This window comes from Bombyx mori, chromosome 26 (genome assembly GCF_030269925.1).
Source record: "Bombyx mori chromosome 26, ASM3026992v2".
Classification (NCBI taxonomy): domain Eukaryota; kingdom Metazoa; phylum Arthropoda; class Insecta; order Lepidoptera; family Bombycidae; genus Bombyx; species Bombyx mori.
The window spans coordinates 8,748,684-8,755,982 of NC_085132.1; the positions used below are offsets into that span (position 1 = coordinate 8,748,684).

Here is a 7,299-nt window from a genome sequence, read left to right on the forward strand (position 1 = left end):
CTACAAAGTCGTAGTACATTATTTTATTCTATCATCAACAGTTTTCGCAGGGAACGCGATATAAAGAATATCTTAGGTAATTTTTTAACCTTGGGTTATATTATTGGAGTTTTAGTAAGGATCCCTAATTTATTTCAAAAAAGAATATAGCCTATGTCACTCGGGAATAATGTAGCTTCCAAACAGTGAAAGAATTTTTCAAATCGGTTCAGTAGTTTCGGAGCCTATTCAATACAAACAAACAAACAAATCTTTCCTCTTTATAATATTAGTATAGATAGATATAGACTAGCTTTTGCCCGCGACTTCGTCCGCGTGGAATAGTTCACAAGCAATGCTTTATTTTAGAACGAATTTGGTTAGCATAAAAAACGTTATGGTGAGCCAACCTTAACATATAGACATATGCTGTCGCGGACTTTTTTTTAGATCTTTTAATGGGGACCAATTCTGTCATACATTATTTTAGCGAAACTTTAACCGTTTCTGCAGCGCACGCAGCGGAAGCTCTGAAAACGGAAAAACCCCAATTTTGAAACATTCTTAATTGGTGCTCGGCTTGTATTGGTCTTAGCGTGATGTTTTATAGCCTATCCTTCAATAAAAGCCTTCCTCAATAAAAGGGCTGTCTAATACTGAAAGAATTTTTCAAATCGGACCAGTAGTTCCTGAGATTAGCGCGTTCAAACAAACAAACTCATCAGCTTTATAATATTAAGTATAGATATGGAAGATTTAGTATGGAACGGCTTACTGTTAAATCCACTACCAGCCTTGGGGTCTCTATGGTGTATATGGCATGCTTATGTTTCGGTTATAACGGTGTCCAACTTCTGATGTGGGTACTAATTTCTTCTACTTCTTACGGGTCGCCATTCTAACCTGGTTGCAGAGAAGCAGCTGCCGTGTTGCAAGAAAGGCAGGTTTTTTTTATTGCTTTGATGGGTGGACGAGCTCACAGCCCACCTGGTGTTAATTGGTTACTGGTGCCTATAGATATCTACAACGTAAATGCGCCACCCACCTTGAGATATAAGTTCTAAGGTGTCAAGTATAGTTACAACGGCTGCCCCTCCCTTCAAACCGAAACGCATTACTGCTTCACGGCAGAAATAGGCGGGGTGGTGGTACCTACCCGCGCGGATTCACAAGAGGTCCTACCACCAGTAAAAAGGCGCTACTTCATAAACGTTGTCTGCCACATTCGCAACTGCCCCCCTCTTAGCTGATGCGGAGCTCACCCATCCATCCTTGCGAAGCTGGCAAGGGACCTATAATTCCTCGTCGAACTCGTTGACTCTGACGAAGAGTTCCGATCTGGTAGTAGATTCAGCGAAGCACTGCTCTTGCTAGAGCTAGTGTTAGAAATTCTCTCAGTTTGAGCCCGTGAGCTTACCTACCAATCCGCGCGAACTTGGAATAGCCCCTTAGGCTACCAACGGTTAGGTGCGAAAAAAAGGACCTATATTTCCATCGAAAAACAAAAACAAAAGATTTCTAAGGATGATTAATTAATAATATTTATCCACGGTGAAGGAATAACATCGTGTAATAAAAATCAAACCCGCAAAATTATAATTTGCGTAATTACTAGTGGTAGGACCTCTTCTGAGTCTGTACGGGTAGGTACCACCACTCTGCCTATATAATTGAAACTGCTTCTATTGTTCAATCTTTCATGTATAGTTTAATTTTACGGGCTCAACATGAGAGAATTGCTAACACTAGCTCTAGCAAGAGCAGTGCTTCGCTGAATCTACTACCAGATCGGAACTCTTCGTCAGAGTTGAAGAGTTCGACGAGGAATGATAGGTCCCTTGCACGTTTCACAAGGAAGGATGGGTGAGCTCCGCATCAGCTAAGAGGGGGGCAGTTGCGAATGTGTGGCAGACAACGTCTTTGAAGTAGCGCCTTTTTACTGGTGGTAGGACCTCTTGTGAGTCCACGCGGGTAGGTACCACCACTCTGCCTATTTCTGCCGTGAAGCAGTAATGCGTTTCGGTTTGAAGGGTGGGGTAGCCGTTGTAATTATATTGGGACCTTAGAACTTATATCTCAAGGTGGGTGGCGCATTTACGTTGTAGATGTCTATGGGCTCCAGTAACTACTTAACAACCAGGTGGGCAGGCGGCATAATTTTTTTTATTGCTTAGACGGGTGGACGAGGATAAAAAATCAACTGATAAGATTCTAATACCACGAGAGCTCCGCCTAATATACATATCTATAGTTGATAATAGGTTTATGGCGTGGACTTCGGTAGCCACTTAACATTATATGGGTACACGACCTCGTTTGTAGATATATAGCACTCAAAACTTATCTATATTAAAAGCGGAGCAGATTATTACTATAAATCAAGGTCAATGACTCATAATCGAGGCCTCGGTAAATTATTACAATTTAAAACTAGATAAATTATAGCTTTATACAGCCTGGGCAATCAAAAGGTTTGGATTTCAAAGAAACTATATTCTAAGCATTCTTGATGTACACTGTTCGCAAGAAATTATATTCATTGTTTAATTATTTCGTTTTTAATTTGAAAAATTATCTTTTAGTATTTTCTTGAATTTTCATCAATCGTAAATATAATTGAAACTGCTTCTATTGTTCAATCTTTCATGTATAGTTTAATTTTACTATTGCCACTTTTCACACAGAAAATAAACGTAAATGTCAATAAATATTTAATTAAATAATAATTGTAAATAGACATGCTTTAACAAAAACCGATTTAAAAAAGAAAAAAAAAGATATTCCAAAACCAATTAATATACACTAAAAACAATAATCATCGAAATCGGTTGGCGTGATATTGAGTTATTCATCTATTTGTCGCGCACGTACTTAATGCAAATTTAAGACTTACATAGTTTTCTCATGGATACCAATATCAGAACTAGACTAAATTGAAATGGGACCACACGGGAAGCGTCAGCTTTCTAATAAATAAATCTACAAAAACCCAGTCAAAAGACATGAGGTAACAACATAAAAAAAAAATACAGTCGAATTGACAACCTTTTTGAAGCCGGTTAAAAATGATTATTGACGGTCGTTACCACAATATTTAAATGTCAACCCATAACTCCTCATTCGTCATCGGTGACCAGAAAAATTGTAAAGAATTTTCAACATCCGAAATAGTAAAGTGAAAATAGTAAAAGTGAGATTAAATCGTAAAAGTAGTTTTGATTACGTAATGTGACTCGCCAAAAAACAGTAGAACATCCAATTTTCTTACGTATTACGAACAACAAAATGTCTGTTGTCAGCGATGAAAAGTTCCCGTCTTATATTCGCGTGATGTACTTGTATAACAATAACTAGACGATGACCGAGCTTTGCTTGGTTTTTTTTTTTGATAAATTGTATTTTTTAGAAATTGTATTTAAATACAAATTACCTACTTACCTAATTAAATAGACCTAATAAACGATGAACAATATCTTAAATAGGGCTTCAATATTTTTTTGGAACGAAGTTCCTTGTGAGACGATGCGGAGGGGCACTCTAACCGGGAAAAAACGTCCGTAAGATTTTTATTATTTATGTATAGTCTTAGTATGATGGCTATACAAACTCTAATGTATAGTCTACGTGATTACGGTTATTATTATTATTCATATAAATAGCTGTTTTGTTTGTATATTATTATTATATATATTTTTTATATATTTTAATCATTGTGAATAAAATAAATTTGATAACTTTGTAAAGTATTTATTTATTTATTTTTATCAATACAAAAATCATAAAAAAATGTATACCCGAATAATAATTTTCTTTATACCTCGAATAGAACTTAACATTAATATTTTTATAATGAGGATATTCGTTCCTATCCGATGTCCCACGACACCGCACATCTTTTTTTTTTTCTTTTTTCCTTTCATCAAGTTAAAGTATGGCTATGTAAAATCGGTTTAGAATAGCACTACCGTATTTCTCTATGGTATTAAGTGTATCACAGGAGAATTCGCAGCGTCTCTACCTGATTATTACAGCTATTCTGCCGCGAAGCTTTCGTGTGTTCTAATTGGAATGACGGGGTCGCTGTTCTACGACACAATCGCGAAATCGACCCTGAGTTCAAGGACCGTGTCTCGACGAAGGCATGCACGTGATGGTTCCTAAGTACTCCGTTGACCACTTAATATGGCCCTGAATTTGTCGACCCGGATTATGCAAGCAAAGGCCTTTGATTCAATAAGCTTGAGTCACCTTGCATTATCGATTTATTGAACAAAGCTTTCCCCATACTGTCCACATAGACTCCGAGCATAGTAAATTGTCTATATAGTTTCGAAGTCGTCGTGGCCTAAAGGATATGAAGTCCGTTACATTCGTATCTAGCGATGCACCTGTGTTCAAATCCCGCAGACGGGTACCAATTTTTCTAATGAAAGACGTACTTGAGAAATGCTCACGATTGACTTCCACGGTGAAGGAATAGCATCGTATAATAAAAATCAAACCCGTAAAAATATAGTTTGCGTAATTAATGGTGGTTGAACCTCTTGTGAGTCCGCACGGGTAGGTATCACCACCCTGCCTATTTCTGCCGTAAAGCAGTAATGCGTTTCGGTTTCAAGAGTGGGGCAGCCGTTGTAACTATACTGACACCTTAGAACTTATATCTCAAGGTGAGTGTCGCATTTACATTATAGATGTCTATGGGCTCCAGTAACCACTTAACACCAGGTGGGCTGTGGGCTCGTCCAATCGTTTAAGCAATAAATAAATAAAAAACTTGATTGATATCCTTTTCTATCCACGTGCCGTTCTTGTATACTGGCGTCACAGCGCTTGACCTGTATTTTTTTGATTCTAGACTAAACAATATCTCATTGTTCAAATGACAACCAAAACAAACTCTTAAAGTCACTAACGATTACGGTCATTTTTTAAATAAACGAACCCTGAGACTTACTTTCTAATAAAAATTGTTTGTTTTTTGTCTTCTCTTCTAAAGGGGCAACGCTTCGTGCCGCTGGGAAGTCGTGGCGTGCTGAGCACAAAGCAGCCCGTACACTTGGCATCATTGTAGGAGCATTCCTGCTGTGCTGGCTACCATTTTTTCTTTGGTAAGTTTAACAATTTACAAAGGAATCGGAATTCTACGGTAGGCAGCAGCTTGGCTCTGCCCCTGGCATTGCTGAAGTCCATTGGTGACGGTAACCGCTCACCATCACGTGGGCCGTATATTCATCTGCCATCAAGGGCAATAACAAAAAAAGAATAATAGCCAAGCTTGGTGTGCGAATTGGCGGATCGTAGTGGTCGGAGAACGCTGATGCCTCTCCTCTGGACCCTCAATCGCCTTTTACGACACCCACTGGACGTGATGGGGACGTATTATTCTTTTTCTGCTAAAGACCACGGGAATCCGCTGGATGTAGGTTGCGTAAAACCAGTGTCGTGGCGAACCTTGGCGATGGCCTATAGCAGTGGATGTCTGTGGGCTGATTATGATGATGATAAAATTTTCTAATATGCCACACATTTATCAACTAGCTTGTTTAACCTTGTAAGATAGCTGGACTTTGTATTTAGAGGCTTTATTTTTTAACTAGATGTAGGTCTATCTGCCTTCATTTTTGCTTCGACCGATTACCGATCATACGACCCGCTCAATGGTAAGTGATTACCGGGTATAATAGACGTTAATAAAGCCTTGTGATATTAGATCGAAATCCCAATTACAGCCTATGACGACTCACCGATTCTTTGAACAGTAACGCATGGTTCTTTGGCTTCAGTATCATGAAAATACAAGGTACCAACAGCCAACCCGTGTGACGTCAATTACGCTAATTAAATGCTACCTTAATTTTCACTTTGTTCTTTAATTTTATACGGAAAATATTCGAAATAATTACATTTGAGAATCCATTAATCAAACTCCGATATACCCGTACATGAGGCACTGAGACATGTTAAATCACTTTGGCACCCCATTAGTCGGCAATTAGCGACAACTAAATGTATTAATATTAAATTTTCTCAGGTACGTTACGACGAACGTGTGCGGGGAGCCTTGCGAGACGCCTTCGGTTGTGGTCGGTGTGCTTTTCTGGATCGGCTATTTCAATTCGGCCTTGAATCCACTGATTTACGCGTATTTCAATCGAGATTTCCGGGACGCGTTTAAGAACACGCTGATGTGCGCCCTGCCCTGTTTGTTCGGTTGTTGGAAGGACACGGGTACGGCCCAATTTGTGTAGTAATTAGCTGACGTGCGACTAAACAATTGATAGCTTTTTGTTTGTATCAAAAAAAAAAAAGTTGTGTGGTGTCGTGGAACACCGGATAGGAACAAAGCTCCTTATTATAAAAACGAATAATTTTAAGTTCTATTCGAGGTATAAAGAAAATAATTATTTGGGTATACATTTTTTATTAGTTTTTTTTTATTGATAAAAATATAAAAACAACTACTTTACAAAGTTATCAATCAACTTTATGTTATTCACAATGATTTAGAAAAAATATATAATAAAAATATTATGTTATTTTTTGTACGTTATTACAAAGTTAAGTCGTACACTGCGTGCATTATTAATAAAAATCTTACGTTACGGACGTTTTTTCCCGGTTAGGGTACCCCTCCGCATCGCCTCATAAGGAACTTCGTTCCAAAAAACATTAACGTTCTTATTAAAATGTTGTTTAACATAGCAAACATATATCGATTGTCATAATTGAAAATGATCAATAAAATTTAATAAATAATTTGTTGTCATCTTTAAACATTGTATGGCTTTGATAGTCTGTGCGTTGATATTAAATGCACCTGTGGATTGTTTGTCTGATTGAGTTGAGACTTAGTACAAATATCGGAAGCCCTCCAGGGAATCTTTCTGAAATAGTATCACACAAGTAAATAGAAGGGTACGCAAGTGCTCTGAACAAATACGAGACGAAATCACAAAGGAATTGAGGACTTATATTTTAACTTCCCAAACAAAGTTTTTGACGATAATTCTTACGAATCAATTTTTGGTCGCAAGTCGCAATTAAATACAAAACAAATAAAGAAAAAAACATTAAGCGTTAGTGTATAGATTTAATTGTGATAGCGAACACATAGCAATAACTCTTATGTTCATAGAATAAGTACGCTTTTACGTTAATTGTTAAGGAAGAGAAGTGTATATATTAAGTAGTTGCTCAAGAATGACACGATCATTTAATGGCGGTTGTTATTCGGTAATAAGCTATAATGTAAAATGTACGCTACTTTCTGACGTATAAGAGACATTTTTGCAAAACATAAAAGAGGTTCGGTTAAAT

General features: G+C 37.5%; 1 pseudogene across 1 annotated transcript in view; it reads left to right on the forward strand.

Moving 5' to 3' along the window:
* Positions 1-6,332, forward strand: part of OARpseudo (octopamine receptor pseudogene) — a 45,316-nt pseudogene extending 38,984 nt beyond the window's left edge. Inside the window, 2 exon segments of the transcript NR_033668.1 lie at positions 4,979-5,090; positions 6,014-6,332. The product of NR_033668.1 is annotated as an octopamine receptor pseudogene (transcript).
* Positions 6,333-7,299: the final 967 nt, after the last annotated feature.